The sequence below is a fragment of the Acipenser ruthenus genome, chromosome 7 (assembly GCF_902713425.1).
Source record: "Acipenser ruthenus chromosome 7, fAciRut3.2 maternal haplotype, whole genome shotgun sequence".
In the NCBI taxonomy this organism is placed as follows: domain Eukaryota; kingdom Metazoa; phylum Chordata; class Actinopteri; order Acipenseriformes; family Acipenseridae; genus Acipenser; species Acipenser ruthenus.
In genome coordinates this window covers 49,716,715-49,732,540 of record NC_081195.1, presented here as the reverse complement: position 1 = coordinate 49,732,540, position 15,826 = coordinate 49,716,715, and positions in this window count along the sequence as shown.

Sequence of the window (15,826 nt, the reverse complement as noted above, 5' to 3'; positions counted from 1 at the left end):
TGATGTTCGTCAGGAGTACTGCATAAAAAAACGAGTGTGTTGTCGTGGCAGTTGGTGATCAAAGAAATAAAACAAAATATAATCAATAAATAATAATGTCATAGACTTAAAGTCATACCTTTGAAGTCATAATGCATTGCAAGTGTTATTAGGGAATGTTGTGCTGTGTTTTCAAGCGCTTCAATGTGCTGCTCTGCAAGGTTTGGAGACAGCGGGTGCGTTCACGGAGATCAAGAGCAGCCGGCGCAAAACACAAGGCACCCAGGGGAGAGATACCATGGTAAATAGGTTACCTATTTACCTATTTTTGTTTCGGCGAACGGTTTGGTTGAGCAGTAATGCAAGAAAGCAGCGGGCGGGATGGCGAGCTTGTCCTGCTGCTCCAACACAAGCTACCTTAAGAGCCGGTACGATGCGGTCAATTGGTGAAGTTCGTCAGGAGTACTGCATAAAAAAACGAGTGTGTTGTCGTGGCAGTTGGTGATCAAAGAAATAAAACAAAATAAAATCAATAAATAATAATGTCATAGACTTAAAGTCATACCTTTGAAGTCATAATGCATTGCAAGTGTTATTAGGGAATGTTGTGCTGTGTTTTCAAGCGCTTCAATGTGACAGCGGGTGCGTTCACGGAGATCCAGAGCAGCCGGAGATCAAGAGCAGCCGCCGCAGGGGAGGGATACCATGGTAAATAGGTTACCTATTTACCATGGTATCTCTCCCCTGGGTGCGTTGTGTTTTGGTGAGCATTAATGCAGGAAAGCAGCGGGCGGGATGGCGAGCTTGTCCTGCTGCTCCAACACAAGCTAGCTTAAGAGCCGGTACGATGCGTGCAATGGGTGAAGTTCGTCAGGAGTACTGCATAAAAAAACGAGTGTGTTGTCGTGGCAGTTGGTGATCAAAGAAATAAAACAAAATATAATCAATAAATAATAATGTCATAGACTTAAAGTCATACCTTTGAAGTCATAATGCATTGCAAGTGTTATTAGGGAATGTTGTGCTGTGTTTTCAAGCGCTTCAATGTGCTGCTCTGCAAGGTTTGGAGACAGCGGGTGCGTTCACGGAGATCAAGAGCAAACGGAGATCAAGAGCAGCCGCCGCAGGGGAGGGATACCATGGTAAATAGGTTACCTATTTACCATGGTATCTCTCCCCTGGGTGCGTTGTGTTTTGGTGAGCATTAATGCAGGAAAGCAGCGGGCGGGATGGCGAGCTTGTCCTGCTGCTCCAACACAAGCTAGCTTAAGAGCAGGTACCATGCGTGCAATGGGTGAAGTTCGTCAGGAGTACTGCATAAAAAAACGAGTGTGTTGTCGTGGCAGTTGGTGATCAAAGAAATAAAACAAAATAAAATCAATAAATAATAATATCATAGACTTAAAGTCATACCTTTGAAGTCATAATGCATTGCAAGTGTTATTAGGGAATGTTGTGCTGTGTTTTCAAGCGCTTCAATGTGCTGCTCTGCAAGGTTTGGAGACAGCGGGTGCGTTCACGGAGATCAAGAGCAGCCGGCGCAAAACACAAGGCACCCAGGGGAGAGATACCATGGTAAATAGGTTACATATTTACCTATTTTTGTTTCGGCGAACGGTTTTGGTGAGCAATAATGCAGGAAAGCAGCGGGCGGGATGGCGAGCTTGTCCTGCTGCTCCAACAGAAGCTAGCTTAAGAGCCGGTACGATGCGGTCAATTGGTGAAGTTCGTCAGGAGTACTGCATAAAAAAACGAGTGTGTTGTCGTGGCAGTTGGTGATCAAAGAAATAAAACAAAATAAAATCAATAAATAATAATGTCATAGACTTAAAGTCATACCTTTGAAGTCATAATGCATTGCAAGTGTTATTAGGGAATGTTGTGCTGTGTTTTCAAGCGCTTCAATGTGACAGCGGGTGCGTTCACGGAGATCCAGAGCAGCCGGAGATCAAGAGCAGCCGCCGCAGGGGAGGGATACCATGGTAAATAGGTTACCTATTTACCATGGTATCTCTCCCCTGGGTGCGTTGTGTTTTGGTGAGCATTAATGCAGGAAAGCAGCGGGCGGGATGGCGAGCTTGTCCTGCTGCTCCAACACAAGCTAGCTTAAGAGCCGGTACGATGCGGGCAATGGGTGAAGTTCGTCAGGAGTACTGCATAAAAAAACGAGTGTGTTGTCGTGGCAGTTGGTGATCAAAGAAATAAAACAAAATAAAATCAATAAATAATAATTTCATAGACTTAAAGCCATACCTTTGAAGTCATAATGCATTGCAAGTGTTATTAGGGAATGTTGTGCTGTGTTTACAAGCGCTTCAATGTGCTGCTCTGCAAGGTTTGGAGACAGCGGGTGCGTTCACGGAGATCAAGAGCAGTAGGCGCAAAACACAAGGCACCCAGGGGAGAGATACCATGGTAAATAGGTTACATATTTACCTATTTTTGTTTCGGCGAACGGTTTTGGTGAGCAATAATGCAGGAAAGCAGCGGGCGGGATGGCGAGCTTGTCCTGCTGCTCCAACAGAAGCTACCTTAAGAGCCGGTACGATGCGGTCAATTGGTGAAGTTCGTCAGGAGTACTGCATAAAAAAAACGAGTGTGTTGTCGTGGCAGTTGGTGATCAAAGAAATAAAACAAAATAAAATCAATAAATAATAATGTCATAGACTTAAAGTCATACCTTTGAAGTCATAATGCATTGCAAGTGTTATTAGGGAATGTTGTGCTGTGTTTTCAAGCGCTTCAATGTGCTGCTCTGCAAGGTTTGGAGACAGCGGGTGCGTTCACGGAGATCAAGAGCAAACGGACATCAAGAGCAGCCGCCGCAGGGGAGGGATACCATGGTAAATAGGTTACCTATTTACCATGGTATCTCTCCCCTGGGTGCGTTGTGTTTTGGTGAGCATTAATGCAGGAAAGCAGCGGGCGGGATGGCGAGCTTGTCCTGCTGCTCCAACACAAGCTACCTTAAGAGCCGGTACGATGCGGTCAATTGGTGAAGTTCGTCAGGAGTACTGCATAAAAAAACGAGTGTGTTGTCGTGGCAGTTGGTGATCAAAGAAATAAAACAAAATAAAATCAATAAATAATAATGTCATAGACTTAAAGTCATACCTTTGAAGTCATAATGCATTGCAAGTGTTATTAGGGAATGTTGTGCTGTGTTTTCAAGCGCTTCAATGTGACAGCGGGTGCGTTCACGGAGATCAAGAGCAAACGGAGATCAAGAGCAGCCGCCGCAGGGGAGGGATACCATGGTAAATAGGTTACCTATTTACCATGGTATCTCTCCCCTGGGTGCGTTGTGTTTTGGTGAGCATTAATGCAGGAAAGCAGCGGGCGGGATGGCGAGCTTGTCCTGCAGCTCCAACACAAGCTAGCTTAAGAGCCGGTACGATGCGTGCAATGGGTGAAGTTCGTCAGGAGTACTGCATAAAAAAACGAGTGTGTTGTCGTGGCAGTTGGTGATCAAAGAAATAAAACAAAATATAATCAATAAATAATAATGTCATAGACTTAAAGTCATACCTTTGAAGTCATAATGCATTGCAAGTGTTATTAGGGAATGTTGTGCTGTGTTTTCAAGCGCTTCAATGTGCTGCTCTGCAAGGTTTGGAGACAGCGGGTGCGTTCACGGAGATCAAGAGCAAACGGAGATCAAGAGCAGCCGCCGCAGGGGAGGGATACCATGGTAAATAGGTTACCTATTTACCATGGTATCTCTCCCCTGGGTGCGTTGTGTTTTGGTGAGCATTAATGCAGGAAAGCAGCGGGCGGGATGGCGAGCTTGTCCTGCTGCTCCAACACAAGCTAGCTTAAGAGCAGGTACCATGCGGGCAATGGGTGAAGTTCGTCAGGAGTACTGCATAAAAAAACGAGTGTGTTGTCGTGGCAATTGGTGATCAAAGAAATAAAACAAAATAAAATCAATAAATAATAATGTCATAGACTTAAAGTCATACCTTTGAAGTCATAATGCATTGCAAGTGTTATTAGGGAAAGTTGTGCTGTGTTTTCAAGCGCTTCAATGTGCTGCTCTGCAAGGTTTGGAGACAGCGGGTGCGTTCACGGAGATCAAGAGCAGCCGGCGCAAAACACAGGGCACCCAGGGGAGAGATACCATGGTAAATAGGTTACATATTTACCTATTTTTGTTTCGGCGAACGGTTTTGGTGAGCAATAATGCAGGAAAGCAGCGGGCGGGATGGCGAGCTTGTCCTGCTGCTCCAACAGAAGCTAGCTTAAGAGCCGGTACGATGCGGTCAATTGGTGAAGTTCGTCAGGAGTACTGCATAAAAAAAACGAGTGTGTTGTCGTGGCAGTTGGTGATCAAAGAAATAAAACAAAATAAAATCAATAAATAATAATGTCATAGACTTAAAGTCATACCTTTGAAGTCATAATGCATTGCAAGTGTTATTAGGGAATGTTGTGCTGTGTTTTCAAGCGCTTCAATGTGACAGCGGGTGCGTTCACGGAGATCAAGAGCAAACGGCGATCAAGAGCAGCCGCCGCAGGGGAGGGATACCATGGTAAATAGGTTACCTATTTACCATGGTATCTCTCCCCTGGGTGCGTTGTGTTTTGGTGAGCATTAATGCAGGAAAGCAGCGGGCGGGATGGCGAGCTTGTCCTGCTGCTCCAACACAAGCTAGCTTAAGAGCCGGTACGATGCGTGCAATGGGTGATGTTCGTCAGGAGTACTGCATAAAAAAACGAGTGTGTTGTCGTGGCAGTTGGTGATCAAAGAAATAAAACAAAATATAATCAATAAATAATAATGTCATAGACTTAAAGTCATACCTTTGAAGTCATAATGCATTGCAAGTGTTATTAGGGAATGTTGTGCTGTGTTTTCAAGCGCTTCAATGTGCTGCTCTGCAAGGTTTGGAGACAGCGGGTGCGTTCACGGAGATCAAGAGCAGCCGGCGCAAAACACAAGGCACCCAGGGGAGAGATACCATGGTAAATAGGTTACCTATTTAACTATTTTTGTTTCGGCGAACGGTTTGGTTGAGCAGTAATGCAAGAAAGCAGCGGGTGGGATGGCGAGCTTGTCCTGCTGCTCCAACACAAGCTACCTTAAGAGCCGGTACGATGCGGTCAATTGGTGAAGTTCGTCAGGAGTACTGCATAAAAAAACGAGTGTGTTGTCGTGGCAGTTGGTGATCAAAGAAATAAAACAAAATAAAATCAATAAATAATAATGTCATAGACTTAAAGTCATACCTTTGAAGTCATAATGCATTGCAAGTGTTATTAGGGAATGTTGTGCTGTGTTTTCAAGCGCTTCAATGTGACAGCGGGTGCGTTCACGGAGATCCAGAGCAGCCGGAGATCAAGAGCAGCCGCCGCAGGGGAGGGATACCATGGTAAATAGGTTACCTATTTACCATGGTATCTCTCCCCTGGGTGCGTTGTGTTTTGGTGAGCATTAATGCAGGAAAGCAGCGGGCGGGATGGCGAGCTTGTCCTGCTGCTCCAACACAAGCTAGCTTAAGAGCCGGTACGATGCGGGCAATGGGTGAAGTTCGTCAGGAGTACTGCATAAAAAAACGAGTGTGTTGTCGTGGCAGTTGGTGATCAAAGAAATAAAACAAAATAAAATCAATAAATAATAATTTCATAGACTTAAAGCCATACCTTTGAAGTCATAATGCATTGCAAGTGTTATTAGGGAATGTTGTGCTGTGTTTACAAGCGCTTCAATGTGCTGCTCTGCAAGGTTTGGAGACAGCGGGTGCGTTCACGGAGATCAAGAGCAGTCGGCGCAAAACACAAGGCACCCAGGGGAGAGATACCATGGTAAATAGGTTACATATTTACCTATTTTTGTTTCGGCGAACGGTTTTGGTGAGCAATAATGCAGGAAAGCAGCGGGCGGGATGGCGAGCTTGTCCTGCTGCTCCAACAGAAGCTACCTTAAGAGCCGGTACGATGCGGTCAATTGGTGAAGTTCGTCAGGAGTACTGCATAAAAAAACGAGTGTGTTGTCGTGGCAGTTGGTGATCAAAGAAATAAAACAAAATAAAATCAATAAATAATAATGTCATAGACTTAAAGTCATACCTTTGAAGTCATAATGCATTGCAAGTGTTATTAGGGAATGTTGTGCTGTGTTTTCAAGCGCTTCAATGTGCTGCTCTGCAAGGTTTGGAGACAGCGGGTGCGTTCACGGAGATCAAGAGCAGCCGGCGCAAAACACAAGCCACCCAGGGGAGAGATACCATGGTAAATAGGTTACATATTTACCTATTTTTGTTTCGGCGAACGGTTTTGGTGAGCAATAATGCAGGAAAGCAGCGGGCGGGATGGCGAGCTTGTCCTGCTGCTCCAACAGAAGCTAGCTTAAGAGCCGGTACGATGCGGTCAATTGGTGAAGTTCGTCAGGAGTACTGCATAAAAAAAACGAGTGTGTTGTCGTGGCAGTTGGTGATCAAAGAAATAAAACAAAATAAAATCAATAAATAATAATGTCATAGACTTAAAGTCATACCTTTGAAGTCATAATGCATTGCAAGTGTTATTAGGGAATGTTGTGCTGTGTTTTCAAGCGCTTCAATGTGCTGCTCTGCAAGGTTTGGAGACAGCGGGTGCGTTCACGGAGATCAAGAGCAGCCGGCGCAAAACACAAGGCACCCAGGGGAGAGATACCATGGTAAATAGGTTACCTATTTACCTATTTTTGTTTCGGCGAACGGTTTGGTTGAGCAGTAATGCAAGAAAGCAGCGGGCGGGATGGCGAGCTTGTCCTGCTGCTCCAACACAAGCTACCTTAAGAGCCGGTACGATGCGGTCAATTGGTGAAGTTCGTCAGGAGTACTGCATAAAAAAACGAGTGTGTTGTCGTGGCAGTTGGTGATCAAAGAAATAAAACAAAATAAAATCAATAAATAATAATGTCATAGACTTAAAGTCATACCTTTGAAGTCATAATGCATTGCAAGTGTTATTAGGGAATGTTGTGCTGTGTTTTCAAGCGCTTCAATGTGACAGCGGGTGCGTTCACGGAGATCCAGAGCAGCCGGAGATCAAGAGCAGCCGCCGCAGGGGAGGGATACCATGGTAAATAGGTTACCTATTTACCATGGTATCTCTCCCCTGGGTGCGTTGTGTTTTGGTGAGCATTAATGCAGGAAAGCAGCGGGCGGGATGGCGAGCTTGTCCTGCTGCTCCAACACAAGCTAGCTTAAGAGCCGGTACGATGCGGGCAATGGGTGAAGTTCGTCAGGAGTACTGCATAAAAAAACGAGTGTGTTGTCGTGGCAGTTGGTGATCAAAGAAATAAAACAAAATAAAATCAATAAATAATAATGTCATAGACTTAAAGTCATACCTTTGAAGTCATAATGCATTGCAAGTGTTATTAGGGAATGTTGTGCTGTGTTTTCAAGCGCTTCAATGTGCTGCTCTGCAAGGTTTGGAGACAGCGGGTGCGTTCACGGAGATCAAGAGCAGCCGGCGCAAAACACAAGGCACCCAGGGGAGAGATACCATGGTAAATAGGTTACCTATTTACCTATTTTTGTTTCGGCGAACGGTTTGGTTGAGCAGTAATGCAAGAAATCAGCGGGCGGGATGGCGAGCTTGTCCTGCTGCTCCAACACAAGCTACCTTAAGAGCCGGTACGATGCGGTCAATTGGTGAAGTTCGTCAGGAGTACTGCATAAAAAAACGAGTGTGTTGTCGTGGCAGTTGGTGATCAAAGAAATAAAACAAAATAAAATCAATAAATAATAATGTCATAGACTTAAAGTCATACCTTTGAAGTCATAATGCATTGCAAGTGTTATTAGGGAATGTTGTGCTGTGTTTTCAAGCGCTTCAATGTGACAGCGGGTGCGTTCACGGAGATCCAGAGCAGCCGGAGATCAAGAGCAGCCGCCGCAGGGGAGGGATACCATGGTAAATAGGTTACCTATTTACCATGGTATCTCTCCCCTGGGTGCGTTGTGTTTTGGTGAGCATTAATGCAGGAAAGCAGCGGGCGGGATGGCGAGCTTGTCCTGCTGCTCCAACACAAGCTAGCTTAAGAGCCGGTACGATGCGGGCAATGGGTGGTTCGTCAGGAGTACTGCATAAAAAAACGAGTGTGTTGTCGTGGCAGTTGGTGATCAAAGAAATAAAACAAAATATAATCAATAAATAATATATAAATATAATAATCAATAAATAAAAAAAGGTTACCTATTTACCATGGTATCTCTCCCCTGGGTGCGTTGTGTTTTGGTGAGCATTAATGCAGGAAAGCAGCGGGCGGGATGGCGAGCTTGTCCTGCTGCTCCAACACAAGCTAGCTTAAGAGCCGGTACGATGCGGGCAATGGGTGAAGTTCGTCAGGAGTACTGCATAAAAAAACGAGTGTGTTGTCGTGGCAGTTGGTGATCAAAGAAATAAAACAAAATAAAATCAATAAATAATAATTTCATAGACTTAAAGCCATACCTTTGAAGTCATAATGCATTGCAAGTGTTATTAGGGAATGTTGTGCTGTGTTTTCAAGCGCTTCAATGTGCTGCTCTGCAAGGTTTGGAGACAGCGGGTGCGTTCACGGAGATCAAGAGCAGCCGGCGCAAAACACAAGGCACCCAGGGGAGAGATACCATGGTAAATAGGTTGCCTATTTACCTATTTTTGTTTCGGCGAACGGTTTTGGTGAGCAGTAATGCAAGAAAGCAGCGGGCGGGATGGCGAGCTTGTCCTGCTGCTCCAACATAAGCTACCTTAAGAGCCGGTACGATGCGGTCAATTGGTGAAGTTCGTCAGGAGTACTGCATAAAAAAACGAGTGTGTTGTCGTGGCAGTTGGTGATCAAAGAAATAAAACAAAATAAAATCAATAAATAATAATGTCATAGACTTAAAGTCATACCTTTGAAGTCATAATGCATTGCAAGTGTTATTAGGGAATGTTGTGCTGTGTTTTCAAGCGCTTCAATGTGCTGCTCTGCAAGGTTTGGAGACAGCGGGTGCGTTCACGGAGATCAAGAGCAAACGGAGATCAAGAGCAGCCGCCGCAGGGGAGGGATACCATGGTAAATAGGTTACCTATTTACCATGGTATCTCTCCCCTGGGTGCGTTGTGTTTTGGTGAGCATTAATGCAGGAAAGCAGCGGGCGGGATGGCGAGCTTGTCCTGCTGCACCAACACAAGCTAGCATAAGAGCCGGTACCATGCGGGCAATGGGTGAAGTTCGTCAGGAGTACTGCATAAAAAAACGAGTGTGTTGTCGTGGCAGTTGGTGATCAAAGAAATAAAACAAAATAAAATCAATAAATAATAATGTCATAGACTTAAAGTCATACCTTTGAAGTCATAATGCATTGCAAGTGTTATTAGGGAATGTTGTGCTGTGTTTTCAAGCGCTTCAATGTGACAGCGGGTGCGTTCACGGAGATCAAGAGCAGCCGGAGATCAAGAGCAGCCGCCGCAGGGGAGGGATACCATGGTAAATAGGTTACCTATTTACCATGGTATCTCTCCCCTGGGTGCGTTGTGTTTTGGTGAGCATTAATGCAGGAAAGCAGCGGGCGGGATGGCGAGCTTGTCCTGCTGCTCCAACACAAGCTACCTAAAGAGCCGGTACGATGCGGTCAATTGGTGAAGTTCGTCAGGAGTACTGCATAAAAAAACGAGTGTGTTGTCGTGGCAGTTGGTGATCAAAGAAATAAAACAAAATAAAATCAATAAATAATAATGTCATAGACTTAAAGTCATACCTTTGAAGTCATAATGCATTGCAAGTGTTATTAGGGAATGTTGTGCTGTGTTTTCAAGCGCTTCAATGTGCTGCTCTGCAAGGTTTGGAGACAGCGGGTGCGTTCACGGAGATCAAGAGCAAACGGAGATCAAGAGCAGCCGCCGCAGGGGAGGGATACCATGGTAAATAGGTTACCTATTTACCATGGTATCTCTCCCCTGGGTGCGTTGTGTTTTGGTGAGCATTAATGCAGGAAAGCAGCGGGCGGGATGGCGAGCTTGTCCTGCTGCTCCAACACAAGCTAGCTTAAGAGCCGGTACGATGCGGGCAATGGGTGAAGTTCGTCAGGAGTACTGCATAAAAAAACGAGTGTGTTGTCGTGGCAGTTGGTGATCAAAGAAATAAAACAAAATAAAATCAATAAATAATAATGTCATAGACTTAAAGCCATACCTTTGAAGTCATAATGCATTGCAAGTGTTATTAGGGAATGTTGTGCTGTGTTTTCAAGCGCTTCAATGTGCTGCTCTGCAAGGTTTGGAGACAGCGGGTGCGTTCACGGAGATCAAGAGCAGCCGGCGCAAAACACAAGGCACGCAGGGGAGAGATACCATGGTAAATAGGTTACATATTTACCTATTTTTGTTTCGGCGAACGGTTTTGGTGAGCAATAATGCAGGAAAGCAGCGGGCGGGATGGCGAGCTTGTCCTGCTGCTCCAACAGAAGCTACCTTAAGAGCCGGTACGATGCGGTCAATTGGTGAAGTTCGTCAGGAGTACTGCATACAAAAACGAGTGTGTTGTCGTGGCAGTTGGTGATCAAAGAAATAAAACAAAATAAAATCAATAAATAATAATGTCATAGACTTAAAGTCATACCTTTGAAGTCATAATGCATTGCAAGTGTTATTAGGGAATGTTGTGCTGTGTTTTCAAGCGCTTCAATGTGCTGCTCTGCAAGGTTTGGAGACAGCGGGTGCGTTCACGGAGATCAAGAGCAGCCGGCGCAAAACACAAGGCACCCAGGGGAGAGATACCATGGTAAATAGGTTGCCTATTTACCTATTTTTGTTTCGGCGAACGGTTTTGGTGAGCAGTAATGCAAGAAAGCAGCGGGCGGGATGGCGAGCTTGTCCTGCTGCTCCAACATAAGCTACCTTAAGAGCCGGTACGATGCGGTCAATTGGTGAAGTTCGTCAGGAGTACTGCATAAAAAAACGAGTGTGTTGTCGTGGCAGTTGGTGATCAAAGAAATAAAACAAAATAAAATCAATAAATAATAATGTCATAGACTTAAAGTCATACCTTTGAAGTCATAATGCATTGCAAGTGTTATTAGGGAATGTTGTGCTGTGTTTTCAAGCGCTTCAATGTGCTGCTCTGCAAGGTTTGGAGACAGCGGGTGCGTTCACGGAGATCAAGAGCAAACGGAGATCAAGAGCAGCCGCCGCAACGGGAGGGATACCATGGTAAATAGGTTACCTATTTACCATGGTATCTCTCCCCTGGGTGCGTTGTGTTTTGGTGAGCATTAATGCAGGAAAGCAGCGGGCGGGATGGCGAGCTTGTCCTGCTGCACCAACACAAGCTAGCATAAGAGCCGGTACCATGCGGGCAATGGGTGAAGTTCGTCAGGAGTACTGCATAAAAAAACGAGTGTGTTGTCGTGGCAGTTGGTGATCAAAGAAATAAAACAAAATAAAATCAATAAATAATAATGTCATAGACTTAAAGTCATACCTTTGAAGTCATAATGCATTGCAAGTGTTATTAGGGAATGTTGTGCTGTGTTTTCAAGCGCTTCAATGTGACAGCGGGTGCGTTCACGGAGATCAAGAGCAGCCGGAGATCAAGAGCAGCCGCCGCAGGGGAGGGATACCATGGTAAATAGGTTACCTATTTACCATGGTATCTCTCCCCTGGGTGCGTTGTGTTTTGGTGAGCATTAATGCAGGAAAGCAGCGGGCGGGATGGCGAGCTTGTCCTGCTGCTCCAACACAAGCTACCTAAAGAGCCGGTACGATGCGGTCAATTGGTGAAGTTCGTCAGGAGTACTGCATAAAAAAACGAGTGTGTTGTCGTGGCAGTTGGTGATCAAAGAAATAAAACAAAATAAAATCAATAAATAATAATGTCATAGACTTAAAGTCATACCTTTGAAGTCATAATGCATTGCAAGTGTTATTAGGGAATGTTGTGCTGTGTTTTCAAGCGCTTCAATGTGCTGCTCTGCAAGGTTTGGAGACAGCGGGTGCGTTCACGGAGATCAAGAGCAAATGGAGATCAAGAGCAGCCGCCGCAGGGGAGGGATACCATGGTAAATAGGTTACCTATTTACCATGGTATCTCTCCCCTGGGTGCGTTGTGTTTTGGTGAGCATTAATGCAGGAAAGCAGCGGGCGGGATGGCGAGCTTGTCCTGCTGCTCCAACAGAAGCTACCTTAAGAGCCGGTACGATGCGGTCAATTGGTGAAGTTCGTCAGGAGTACTGCATAAAAAAAACGAGTGTGTTGTCGTGGCAGTTGGTGATCAAAGAAATAAAACAAAATAAAATCAATAAATAATAATGTCATAGACTTAAAGTCATACCTTTGAAGTCATAATGCATTGCAAGTGTTATTAGGGAATGTTGTGCTGTGTTTTCAAGCGCTTCAATGTGCTGCTCTGCAAGGTTTGGAGACAGCGGGTGCGTTCACGGAGATCAAGAGCAGCCGGCGCAAAACACAAGGTACCCAGGGGAGAGATACCATGGTAAATAGGTTACCTATTTACCTATTTTTGTTTCGGCGAACGGTTTGGTTGAGCAGTAATGCAGGAAAGCAGCGGGCGGGATGGCGAGCTTGTCCTGCTGCTCCAACACAAGCTAGCTTAAGAGCCGGTACGATGCGTGCAATGGGTGATGTTCGTCAGGAGTACTGCATAAAAAAACGAGTGTGTTGTCGTGGCAGTTGGTGATCAAAGAAATAAAACAAAATATAATCAATAAATAATAATGTCATAGACTTAAAGTCATACCTTTGAAGTCATAATGCATTGCAAGTGTTATTAGGGAATGTTGTGCTGTGTTTTCAAGCGCTTCAATGTGCTGCTCTGCAAGGTTTGGAGACAGCGGGTGCGTTCACGGAGATCAAGAGCAGCCGGCGCAAAACACAAGGCACCCAGGGGAGAGATACCATGGTAAATAGGTTACCTATTTACCTATTTTTGTTTCGGCGAACGGTTTGGTTGAGCAGTAATGCAAGAAAGCAGCGGGCGGGATGGCGAGCTTGTCCTGCTGCTCCAACACAAGCTACCTTAAGAGCCGGTACGATGCGGTCAATTGGTGAAGTTCGTCAGGAGTACTGCATAAAAAAACGAGTGTGTTGTCGTGGCAGTTGGTGATCAAAGAAATAAAACAAAATAAAATCAATAAATAATAATGTCATAGACTTAAAGTCATACCTTTGAAGTCATAATGCATTGCAAGTGTTATTAGGGAATGTTGTGCTGTGTTTTCAAGCGCTTCAATGTGCTGCTCTGCAAGGTTTGGAGACAGCGGGTGCGTTCACGGAGATCAAGAGCAGCCGGCGCAAAACACAAGGCACCCAGGGGAGAGATACCATGGTAAATAGGTTACATATTTACCTATTTTTGTTTCGGCGAACGGTTTTGGTGAGCATTAATGCAGGAAAGCAGCGGGCGGGATGGCGAGCTTGTCCTGCTGCACCAACACAAGCTAGCATAAGAGCCGGTACCATGCGGGCAATGGGTGAAGTTCGTCAGGAGTACTGCATAAAAAAACGAGTGTGTTGTTGTGGCAGTTGGTGATCAAAGAAATAAAACAAAATAAAATCAATAAATAATAATGTCATAGACTTAAAGTCATACCTTTGAAGTCATAATGCATTGCAAGTGTTATTAGGGAATGTTGTGCTGTGTTTTCAAGCGCTTCAATGTGACAGCGGGTGCGTTCACGGAGATCAAGAGCAGCCGGAGATCAAGAGCAGCCGCCGCAGGGGAGGGATACCATGGTAAATAGGTTACCTATTTACCATGGTATCTCTCCCCTGGGTGCGTTGTGTTTTGGTGAGCATTAATGCAGGAAAGCAGCGGGCGGGATGGCGAGCTTGTCCTGCTGCTCCAACACAAGCTACCTAAAGAGCCGGTACGATGCGGTCAATTGGTGAAGTTCGTCAGGAGTACTGCATAAAAAAACGAGTGTGTTGTCGTGGCAGTTGGTGATCAAAGAAATAAACCAAAATAAAATCAATAAATAATAATGTCATAGACTTAAAGTCATACCTTTGAAGTCATAATGCATTGCAAGTGTTATTAGGGAATGTTGTGCTGTGTTTTCAAGCGCTTCAATGTGCTGCTCTGCAAGGTTTGGAGACAGCGGCGTTCACGGAGATCAAGAGCAAATGGAGATCAAGAGCAGCCGCCGCAGGGGAGGGATACCATGGTAAATAGGTTACCTATTTACCATGGTATCTCTCCCCTGGGTGCGTTGTGTTTTGGTGAGCATTATTGCAGGAAAGCAGCGGGCGGGATGGCGAGCTTGTCCTGCTGCTCCAACAGAAGCTACCTTAAGAGCCGGTACGATGCGGTCAATTGGTGAAGTTCGTCAGGAGTACTGCATAAAAAAAACGAGTGTGTTGTCGTGGCAGTTGGTGATCAAAGAAATAAAACAAAATAAAATCAATAAATAATAATGTCATAGACTTAAAGTCATACCTTTGAAGTCATAATGCATTGCAAGTGTTATTAGGGAATGTTGTGCTGTGTTTTCAAGCGCTTCAATGTGACAGCGGGTGCGTTCACGGAGATCAAGAGCAAACGGCGATCAAGAGCAGCCGCCGCAGGGGAGGGATACCATGGTAAATAGGTTACCTATTTACCATGGTATCTCTCCCCTGGGTGCGTTGTGTTTTGGTGAGCATTAATGCAGGAAAGCAGCGGGCGGGATGGCGAGCTTGTCCTGCTGCTCCAACACAAGCTAGCTTAAGAGCCGGTACGATGCGTGCAATGGGTGATGTTCGTCAGGAGTACTGCATAAAAAAACGAGTGTGTTGTCGTGGCAGTTGGTGATCAAAGAAATAAAACAAAATATAATCAATAAATAATAATGTCATAGACTTAAAGTCATACCTTTGAAGTCATAATGCATTGCAAGTGTTATTAGGGAATGTTGTGCTGTGTTTTCAAGCGCTTCAATGTGCTGCTCTGCAAGGTTTGGAGACAGCGGGTGCGTTCACGGAGATCAAGAGCAGCCGGCGCAAAACACAAGGCACCCAGGGGAGAGATACCATGGTAAATAGGTTACCTATTTACCTATTTTTGTTTCGGCGAACGGTTTGGTTGAGCAGTAATGCAGGAAAGCAGCGGGCGGGATGGCGAGCTTGTCCTGCTGCTCCAACACAAGCTAGCTTAAGAGCCGGTACGATGCGTGCAATGGGTGATGTTCGTCAGGAGTACTGCATAAAAAAACGAGTGTGTTGTCGTGGCAGTTGGTGATCAAAGAAATAAAACAAAATATAATCAATAAATAATAATGTCATAGACTTAAAGTCATACCTTTGAAGTCATAATGCATTGCAAGTGTTATTAGGGAATGTTGTGCTGTGTTTTCAAGCGCTTCAATGTGCTGCTCTGCAAGGTTTGGAGACAGCGGGTGCGTTCACGGAGATCAAGAGCAGCCGGCGCAAAACACAAGGCACCCAGGGGAGAGATACCATGGTAAATAGGTTACCTATTTACCTATTTTTGTTTCGGCGAACGGTTTGGTTGAGCAGTAATGCAAGAAAGCAGCGGGCGGGATGGCGAGCTTGTCCTGCTGCTCCAACACAAGCTACCTTAAGAGCCGGTACGATGCGGTCAATTGGTGAAGTTCGTCAGGAGTACTGCATAAAAAAACGAGTGTGTTGTCGTGGCAGTTGGTGATCAAAGAAATAAAACAAAATAAAATCAATAAATAATAATGTCATAGACTTAAAGTCATACCTTTGAAGTCATAATGCATTGCAAGTGTTATTAGGGAATGTTGTGCTGTGTTTTCAAGCGCTTCAATGTGACAGCGGGTGCGTTCACGGAGATCCAGAGCAGCCGGAGATCAAGAGCAGCCGCCGCAGGGGAGGGATACCATGGTAAATAGGTTACCTATTTACCATG